Consider the following 9,926-nt stretch of genomic DNA (forward strand, 5'->3'; position numbering starts at 1 on the left):
TTTTGAGCCTAAGGAACTGACACATTGTGACCTGATGACCTTTGGACTAATCTTTTCACGGGTTTAACATCTACCAAAATTCTTCTATACATTGCCTTCTTCACTGAATATCATTAGCAAAATATCTGGAAAATGGCAGGCAAATAGCCTAATTTAATTAACAAACACTTCCTCTTGCTAATTTAAATCTGTTTCTGAAAATCTATCCTTCATGTGTGAGTAAGGCATATAGAATACATTTATCTCTAGGTGTAAAAGAAAATGAGCAATATCTTCGACATCACTATGTTCAATACTTGGGGCTCTAACAGTGCAAATTTTCTTTTGTGTCTTTTTGGTTATTTTATTCCCATCTTATAGTATCAATAACAGTGGTCCTCAACCTTCCTAATGTTGTGACTCTATAATACAGTTATCATATTGTGGTGGCCCCAATCATAAAATTATTTTTGTTGTTACTTCATAACTATAATTTTGCTATTATTTTGAATCATGATGTAAATATTTGTATTTTCTAATGGTCTTATGCCACCCTTGTAAAAAGGTTGTTCTACCCCAACCCCGACCACCAAAGGGGTCACAACTCGCAGGTTGAAAACAACTGAGCTATATATCCTTGTCTATTCTAACCACTGCATGTGCTTGGAGCTGCCTGAGTTTCAGTACTCTTTCTATCCAATCTGTTCACACACACACACACACACACACACACACAGAGAGAGAGATAGAGAGAGAGAGAGAGAGAGAGAGAGAGAGAGAGAGAGAGAGAGGAGAGAGAGAGGGAAAGACAGAGACCAAGCAGGAATGTCGGCTAACTGCATTTCATAACAGCCATACTTGGGTTCAATTCTTGGCAACACCACTTACATCTCAACTCTGTGGCCTTAGTCAAATCACTTCAGATCTCTGTATCCAAAATTCCATATCTGTAAAATAAAAATAACCACCAATGATATCATAAAAGTATATTTTATCTCATATTCCTGGTTCCCAGCACAAAGTTCTTAAAGGTCTTATTATTTCTTAAATGATAGGAATGACTGCTATTCATAACAAGTCCTTTTTGATCAATCTTGAGTTTATGCTATTGAGTTAAAACTTATAGAGTCCCTGATAACTTTTGGATGATAAGTGATCATATGAAATCAATTTAATTATAGAACTAAAGCTTTTCACCACACTGCCAAACCTCTGGAGAAGAGATAAACAATAGAAAGTAAGCATTATAAAATTTCCTGCAAATGGAGATATGGGGAGAGTCCAGGTTGGTGGACATACATATTTTGACAAGGAGAGATGTGGAATCTCTGTATCTATGTTCAGACCCTTCTACTGTGCATTTTTTCCTGGATATTACCTCCTTGTATAAAATAAAAACTCATAATCAAAAGAATAGTATTTTCATGGAGTATTTTGAATTACCATTATCAAACCTGAGGAAAGTTATAGTAATTTCTATATTGATAATATAGAAAGTATTATGGCTATATGCGTAGGTTACCTGAGGACCATATTAGTGGTTGATATCTGAGGTTGAGATAGCCTTATGGGACTAAGCTTTATACTCTGCAAACCCAGGCTAACTCCAAGTAAACAGTTTTAGAATTAAACTGAATTATTGTACACTTGCTATGCGAAAATGAAGACCTGAGTTTAAATCACCAACATCTACATAAAAAGCTGGGCATGGCAGTGTGTGTTATAATCTCAGCACTGGGGAAGCAATTCAAGATGATTCATGGGTCTCCCAGGCCAGAAAGTCTAGCCAATACAATGAGAATCAGATTCACTGAGAAAGCTTATCTTAAAAAGTAAAGTAAATTCATTCTTTTTAATAGCTGAGTAGTACTCCATTGTGTAAATGTACCACATTTTTTGTATCCATTCCTCTGTTGAGGGGCATCTGGGTTCTTTCCAGCTTCTGGCTATTATAAATAAGGCTGCTATGAACATAGTGGAGCATGTGTTCTTCTTACCAGTTGGAACATCTTCTGGATATATGTCCAGGAGAGGTATTGTGGGATGCTGGGGCCTAGCAAACACATAAGTGGATGCTCACAGTCAGCTATTGGATGGATCACAGGGCCCCCAATGGAGGAGCTAGAGAAAGTACCCAAGGAGCTAAAGGGATCTGCTACCCTATAGATGGAACAACATTATGAACTAACCAGTACCCCGGAGCTCTTGACTCTAGCTGCATATGTATCAAAAGATGGCCTGATCGGCCATCACTGGAAAGAGAGGCCCATTGGACATGCAAACTTTATATGCCCCTAGTACAGGGGAACGCCAGGGCCAAAAAGTGGGAGTGGGTGGGTAGGGGAGTGGGGGGGAGGGTATGGGGGACTTTTGGGATAGCATTTGAAATGTAATTGAGGAAAATACCCAATAAAAATATTTTTTAAAAAGTAAGGTAAAAGAAAAGTGACTAACAGAGATAACCAATATAGACATCTGCTTCCCACACATAGGTGCACATGTGGGCACATGCACCCCCAAGCACACAAATATGCACATATAAGACAATGCATATTTAGTGTGGATAGACAAAACTAACAGACTCTGTCATAGATATGCTATAAAGACTAAAGGAAGTGATATTTTTATTTGACCGAATATGTTACTTTTCCATCACTGTGACACATATCTGAGAGCATCAAGCTAAAAGGAAATTTTTTTTTGGTTCACAATTTCAAAAAGCTTAGTTCAAGATCATCTGGATTGATTACATTTAGCCTGACATGAAATAGAATATAATGCAATGAAGGTGTGAAAAAGCATAGCTGCTCACCTCACGGCAGACCAGAAATCAATAAGGACAAAGTGAATCTCCCTACAGACTGACCCCAGTGACCTACTTTCCCCAAGTAGGAGTGAGTTAGTGTTGAATTTGGGGAGGCAGTCTTTAATTTTTCCACCCCTATCATTAATGCCATAAAATTCTTAATACATTTATCACAGGAGAGGCTCCGGGATCCATTCCCTAGAGCACATCAGGTGTCAACCAAAGACTTAATACATAAAACTGTGGAGGACATTTCAGATTAAAGCTACAACATGAGCTTCTTCTTACAGAAGAATTAATCAGGTTCTCCAATCTTAGCCATTATCTTCAGTCTGGATTCCCAAAGAGCTTGGGCTATGAGTGTTAGTCTGTTATCCCCAACTGTGATAGATACTCTTGATTGTCAACTTGAAAAGATTTAGATGGATCACTGAAACATACCTCAAGATGTGTCTGTGAGGGTATTTCCAGAAAGATTTAACCAAGCAAAGGAACACACCCTGAATATAGGCAGCACAAGTCCATGGGCTTGGGTACCAGACTGAGTATAAAGGAAGAAGCAATGAGATCTTTCATCTCTTTCGGTGTTTCCTGACTGTTCAGAAGATCACCAACTGCTTTAACCTCCTGCTGCTGTCTTCACTGCCCCACCATGATTTATCATATCGTCAAACTGTAAGTTAGAATAAACTTTCCCTCCCTTAAGTTACTTTTTTCAGTTAGTTGATCACAGCAGCATGTAAAGTAACTAATAGTCCATCTTATCCTAATCATTCTTTTTTTTTTTTCTTGGACTAAGCATACCCCTTTGTCCTTAGCCTCTAGAAGAAATTCTACTAACCCAAGACAGCCCTTCATAGTCATCCAGCCCAGCACTGCCAAAGCTCAATATTGTTGTGTGTCTCACTCTTCTTTCTGTCTGTACTACCAGGTTCAATCCACCAAAGAAAATCCTCATTCCAGGTAAATTATTCTACATGTCTTTGGATGATAGGATGCAGCTATTGGGTCATCCTTCTTAAGGTAAAGCCTTATTCCTGGCTTAGTTCAATCTTGACTGCCTCCCTTTGCATGCTGTGTCCCCACATATTTCACTGATTATAACATAGGCGTTTTACTTAAAAGACAGAACTTGACACTAATGGTATTCTCCTAGTTTTCATAGTAACTTATGGGTTAGGGGGTCTTAACATTAACTACAGAAATTAAGACTGTACTAATTTTCTTGGGCTAGCAAATAGTCACCTCTTCCCAAAGAGGCCCAGATCATTTTCTATATGATTCACATATTACCAGAAATTTCTGCCTTCTTTTTGGGAATTGACACAGAGACTCTAACAAAAAAATTAAATACCACAGTTTTAGCTAACACCCTTAGGGAAGAAGTGCATAGAAAGGACCATTGACCATTAAAATTCCCCTGCAACAAGAATCTGGTTGTCTGAGACCACCATGGCAGGAGGCAGAATGAATGGTACCTCTCTGTTGACTTTTTTTTTTAAAGATCCTAATCCAATTACCTTCAGCTCCCAAAGCCAAAATAAGACTTTCCTGGACAAAGATAGAAGTGAATTCATTTAGACAAGTAGACTCTCTGTTAGATCCCAAACCAAACATTAAACCATGATTTACATGTACCATTCTTTATATAACAGACTAGGTCCTAAGTGTACTGTATGTGAAATGAAAGGGCTTTTCTTTCTCTCTCTCCCTTTTTTTCAATTGACCCCTATTTTAATCATCCCATAGGAGTTTGTTACTTAAAATAATCTGTGAGTTGTTTTGCAGAGTAAATAGCCAATTAATTTTTTCATGTCTGAATATCCGTATGTTGCTTTAAGAAAAAAAAATGTAGTATAATTTACTGGTTCCCAGAAGCATGGTGTCATAATTAATTAAAAGATCATACAAGAATCGGGCCAAATCTACATTGGATTTACAGCCAGCATACTATCATAGAGTCTCAAAAAACACTCTGTCACATATTGAAAACAAACCTCCATCCCAGCATCAAGATCATGAAAAATGACAGTTGGTCATAAAGATATTTTATTTCTGCTTTCAAATGCACAGGTTATATATCATATATCCGAAAAAGGTATGTTGTAATCCAATAGCACATATGCAAAAGATTCCATCCAAAATAACAGTAGGATGCTAATACAATTAACAGCATGTGAGCAGGCAACCATACTCAAAAGTCATGAAACTGCATCCTACTTGCCTACAAGAGGTGTCCTGCAGCCAAGAAGAGGGCAGCTATCTAGCTTATGTACCCGGAAAGGCAAAAAAAATGGAGGGATAGAGCTTTTGCTTCTTTCTAGGCAGACAGCATCTTGTCCCATCTGCTGCCCTAGGCTTTTCTACTTCTCTGAAATTCTATATTTATACTCCTGACACTTCAGAAACCATAAGCATTCAAAGGCCCACAGTTTTAAACAACTATCCTTCTGTCTCCCCTAGCCCACCTGTCAAGCAAAACATTTAATTTTCCTCATGTTTATTAACAAACAAATGATAAAATTTATGAGACAGTTTTTCCGACTTTAACTAGGAATTCACATTGGATGTTTACATATGTGTAAGTTCCTTATTTATGTATATATAATTCATTCCTCCAACCAAAGATTTGATGTAAATTTCACTCGAAAATACAAAGCAACAGAAAGAACATAGACTCGCAAGCTAGAATTTGTGGTGAAAGAAATTCTATAATGCTATTGTAAGAGAATGATGTGAGATGGGAGAGAAGAATGCAAAATCTCTTGGTTACATGCTTTACAGTAGGGAATCAGACTGGATATGGGGATAAAATGTAAAGAGTCGTGGACAATAAACAGTTAATTTATGACTTCAACTCTCCCTCTCAAATATCAACTGTCTCAGTCAGGACTTTGTTGGGAGAACAGGGGTATACTTTGAGTGGGCTATAATTGGGGAGGGAGATTTTACCTTAGGCAGTATATAATTAAGTGCCAAACTGAGTGGCAGTCTGTGCTCTGGAGATCAGAGGCAGAGAGATCAGTGGGAGCTGAGCAACTGTGAAAGGTTTCCTGGAGCAAGCCAGGAAAGAGGCTGGCATTCTCAAGGACTTGTTTTCAACTGCTCTCTCTCAGTCATCATGTCCACCCTTTCCGAAGCATGGCAAAAGTGTGTGTGTGTGTGTGTGTGTGTGTGTGCGTGTGCGTGTGCGTGTGCGTGTGCGTGTGCGTGTGCGTGTGTGTGTGTGTGTGTGTGTCTGTCTGTCTGTCTGTCTTTGTGTGTATTGGGGGCAGTCTGCTTCCCATTTATTCAAGGAATAAATGAATATTTCCTCTCATAAAAATTGCCAGGAATTAAATACAACATAATCAGTATGCAAGAAAAGTGCAAATGCTTGGTATTTGAAGTCCACAGAAACGTACTGTTATGCAATTTGGGGACAGTATTTAGATAACCTTCACAAGACAGAAGCAAGCTTCCCTGGAGTGCTGGGGCCCAGTGTGTCTGGCATTTGCTCAGAGGTATCGACTCTTGGAAGAAGTGATATTCAGGAGTCCTGACACATGGGTGGAATCACAGGTGGACTCCCTGCACAATGTATGCATCTGACCAAGCACCCTACTTTGTTCTCTAGCTTCTCTGGCTTCCCCACAAATGTTCATATTGATATACATGTCTGACACAGCCCTCAACAGGGATTCTAATAGGAGTACTGCCAATATTAACAGGCAAGCTTCCACAGCATCCACTGTGTACTAAGCACTAGTCTAAACTCAATATATCAATCATTTCATCTTTATATAAAGACAGTCATGATTACTCACTTTAGAAAAGGATGAAACTGAGGCACACAGAAGTAAAAGAACTTCCCTTGGGCTATACACAGTACATGGCAAAGCTATAATTACAGCCCAACCTATCAGGCTCCAAAGTCTTTTTAACTGCCACACCACACTGCTTCATCTGCCACGCAAGAGGCAAAGGAATCTTCTGAATCACCCACTTCAGCTCAGAGATCAGAAAAGCTCAAGTTCAAGTGGCAGAGCTATTCTCAGCACCAACTAGACTGCTTGTTTATGTTATGATTTGTAAAAAACAAGGCAGGAGGTTCTGCTTCCAAGTATCTCTTATGTCCTACAAAAATACCCAGAATTCCAACTATTCAAAAGTAATTTTTCAACATATTAGGCATTTCTGATTTTCAAGAATGCCAAAGAAAAATTAAATAGTACCAAAAAATGATAATTTGTAAAACCATTATCAATGTTTATAGTGTTATTTTTTTTAAAACAATGAGTAAATTGAACTTGCATCCACAAACTGGAGTCTGGGTTCTGACTGTCAAGTATTACCTATGTAACCTTGGGTTTTTTTGTTTTGTTTGTTTGTTTGTTTGTTTGTTTTTAGTTATCACTAAATGACTATAAACAATACCTTCTGCAACACCCTCATAGAACTTCATGCTGTTGGATAGTGATGAATACAAAAGAATCTTGTATACTTTAAAATGATGTAATTGCAAGGTATTATCATGATAAACTAAATGTCTGGTAAAATTAGATAATTTAGTTGACAGCCAGAGAAACATATGTAGCCAGTTTAAGACAGATTCTCAAAGCATAGTCCAAAAGAATATGTTTCAGAAAATTAATAACTGATATCTCAGGCAAAAATGGCCTTCCAGTAACTAGATTTCTTTTAGAGGTGTTCAGACATACCTAAGAATCTCTCCTGATTGTCACTGTCCTACTTTGTCTTTTGTGTCTGTGACTGGACAGTGCATTACTATTTAAGATCTGAGGACCTCAGGCTTGGCTCTAGCTCCTGGGTCCTAGTACTCTTAAACTGTTTCTTCTCATGTGTTTTCCTGGCATCAGTGCCAAATGCACTCTGATGAGCCTTCTTGCTAACTGACATACTGGATTCTCTTGTCCAGTCAGTTTCAACAGTGCCCGTATGCTTTGCTTCTCTCCCTGGGTCAACAAGTCTCTATAAAATGCATGCTTTCTAAGAGCCACAGTGCCCCTCCAGCCAACAAGCTGTGTCTATGGTCACAAGAGTAGGCAACTATAGATGACAAGATAAACATACAGGCACCAACACAGAACAGACAAACACAGAAAATTAGCAGTTAAATAGGTAGTCACTGCATGCTTTATTTGTTTGCAGAAAAGAGTGCAAGTGTTTCAGAGGCTACTGATGCAGAGGTACTCACTCATGCTGTGCATTTGGCATAGGTAGACATAAGCCAATGCCGTGGCTTTGTAAGCCTTACAACACACTGAGAGGAAAGTAGATACTTACAATCATCTCTATAGGATCTTAGCTATCCCAAGAAAATATCATTTTGTAAAGAGTTTTGCTTGCTTTGGGCACTAGTTTGTCCTCTAGCATAGTGAAAGCTGGAAAAAATGTGATTATGACACAGCAATTTGAATTTGCCAATATTATATTGAAATATAAATTATGGGCTGGTAAGATAGCTGAGCAACTAAAGGTACTTGAAGCCAAGGCTGTGGACCTTATTGAAATCTCTGGCAACCACATGGTTGAAGGAGTGAACAAACTCATATAACATGTCCTCTGATCTTCACACATTCACCTTAGTGCATGTGTGTGTGTGGTCACATACACACAATGGAATTTCAAAAAGTTAAAAATACATAAACTGTGAAAGATTGTTTTCTTCTGATATATTTTATTTATTTTAACATTTTGTAATATTTAACTCAGGATATGAAATATACAAATCTAAGTGAATCACAATAAAATTTTATTTCTGTATACATATATGTAATTATCACCAGAATCAAAATAAAATATTATAAAGCATGAAAAAGCTTTCATAAAACCACAGTATCCATTTTACCCCTCACCTAATGAGGCAGCCACTGCTTTTATAGATGATTGGAGGAGTTTGGATGGTGGTGTTTCCATTAATATTTGCAGTATAGAAATGTAGATCTGGGGGAGCCATCTTGGTTCCCGGATTCTTCATAGACTGGTCTGCACAGGTGAGAGTGTGGACTGCAGAGGCTAACAGCTTCTGGGACAGGCAGAAGCCACAGAGCTTCTGGGGCAGACCACATTTCGGGCTCCAGACATCCGGGCACTTTCCCTGCCAGAGGAGAGGTTTCCACCCCACACGGGAGGGCTTTGCCACAGCATCTGGGGGAGACATCTTGGTTCCCAGATTACATCCAGACTTGTCTGTGCAGGTGAGAGTGTGGACTGCAGAAGCTACACAGACTGTGGGACAAGCCCTGTTTCGGGCCATCATCTTTTGCCAGGAGGCAGGTCTGAATGCCAGATATCTCTCCACCTTCCCTGCAAGAGGAAAGCTTGCCTGCAGATAGTGCTCTAACCACTGAAACTCAGGAGAGAGCTAGTCTTCCAGGTTTGCTGATACAGGCTAACAGAATCACGTGAGGAACAAGCTCTAACCAGAGACAGCTATAACAACTAACTCAAGAGATTACCAGATGGCGAAAAGCAAACGTAAGAAACTTACTAACAGAAACCAAGACCACTCACCATCATCAGAACCCAGCACTCTCACATCAGCCAGTCCTGGGTACCCCAACACACCCAAAAAGCTAGACCTGGATTTAAAAGCATATCTCATGATCATGGTAGAGGACATCAAGAAGAACTTTAATAACTCACTTAAAGAAATACAGGAGAACACTGCTAATGAGTTACGAGTCCTTAAAGAAAAACAGGAAAACACAACCAAACAGGTGATTGAAATGAACAAAACCATACTAGACATAAAAATGGAAGTAGACACAATAAAAAAAAAAAAAAAACAAAGTGAGGCAACGCTGGAGATAGAAACCCTAGGAAAGAAATCTGGAACCATAGATGAGAGCATCAGCAACAGAATGCAAGAGATGAAAGAGAGAATCTCAGGTGCAGAAGATTCCATAGAGAACATCTGCACAACAATCAAAGAAAATGCAAAATGCAAAAAGACCCTAACTCCAAACATCCAGGAAATCCAGGACACAATGAGAAGACCAAACCTATGGATAATAGGAGTAGATGAGAATGAAGATTTTCAGCTCAAAGGGCCAGCAAATATCTTCAACAAAATTATAGAAGAAAACTTCCCAAATCTAAAGAAAGAGATGCCCATGAACATACAAGAAGCCTACAG

The sequence above is a fragment of the Mus caroli genome, chromosome X, assembly GCF_900094665.2.
Source record: "Mus caroli chromosome X, CAROLI_EIJ_v1.1, whole genome shotgun sequence".
NCBI classification, from domain to species: Eukaryota; Metazoa; Chordata; class Mammalia; order Rodentia; family Muridae; genus Mus; species Mus caroli.